The following is a 991-nucleotide window of genomic DNA, read 5'->3' as shown; positions in this document are numbered from 1 at the left end:
CTCCCCAGGCCCCACTGGGCACATGGAGACTTACTCCTCTGAACTTTAAAGGCAATGCTTGTTATCGGCATCAACACCTGTTCTCCTTCCAGCAAATACACGTCCCACAGGCGCAGGATGAGCCCAAGAGAGATCTGTGGGGACAGCAGGTGTGGGAGACTGTAGCCCTTCCAGGCTGGGGCTGGTGCCTCGGGCTGAGCCCTCTGGAGCTTCAGACTGAAGCCCCCAGAGTCAGTGACCTTCCCCGTGAGGGTTTCCTGAGCCCTCCAGGACACTGGGTCAGACAAGGTCTTGCAGCTCCTCATGGGGGACACTCATTGGAGTAGGTTTGTGGCTCCTGGAGAGAGGGGCTTGCCCAGGGCTTGAGGCTTCCCTGAGCTCTCCCAAGATGGGTCTTGGCCCAGTCTGCGTATAAGTCGGGACCTGAGCCCCAGTCATTGCCCTGGGATGAGCAAAGGGTTTTGTTTGGGTGTCCTGTGGGGACCGCCCTGTGGGCTGAGCCTCCTGTGGACTGTGGGTGAGCCAGACCCCTGGGCTGGGGAAGCAGGACACTGCAGGGCAAGGAGGGTCCCTGAGCCAGGGTCTCCCTGTGCCTTCTTACCCCGTCATTCAACATCTGGAGAAGCCAGCCTAATGACGAATCCTGCGTGCAAAGACCTTCCTTGTCCTGATGGGAGGAACAGAGGTGCTCAGGGCCTCCTGGGCTGCCCTAAAAACCTCCCTCTTCCAGGGCCTCTGAAGACCCTTCCCCTAGTGCAGAACACTGGGCGGTGTCCAGGGCTCCCCACAACACCGTCCCCTTCCCACACTCCCAGTGGACACACTGCCCTTTGCCCTGCTCTGCGGGAGCTGGGCCCCCATCCCTGCGCCTCTGTCTCTTCCAGGGCAGGAAAAGTCACGGCCATGGATCGGACTCAACCAGTCACCAGCCCCACGAGGGGCTCCAGCCCCCATTCCTCCATCCCCACGGGAGGCAGGGCCTCTGGGGAAA

General features: G+C 61.0%; 1 pseudogene; it reads right to left on the bottom strand.

Moving 5' to 3' along the window:
• Positions 1–991, bottom strand: part of LOC113222529 — a 3,713-nt pseudogene that overhangs the window by 463 nt on the left and 2,259 nt on the right.

The sequence above is a fragment of the Piliocolobus tephrosceles genome, unplaced genomic scaffold, assembly GCF_002776525.5.
Source record: "Piliocolobus tephrosceles isolate RC106 unplaced genomic scaffold, ASM277652v3 unscaffolded_31666, whole genome shotgun sequence".
Classification (NCBI taxonomy): Eukaryota; Metazoa; Chordata; class Mammalia; order Primates; family Cercopithecidae; genus Piliocolobus; species Piliocolobus tephrosceles.
This window is presented reverse-complemented; position numbering and strand designations above follow the sequence as displayed.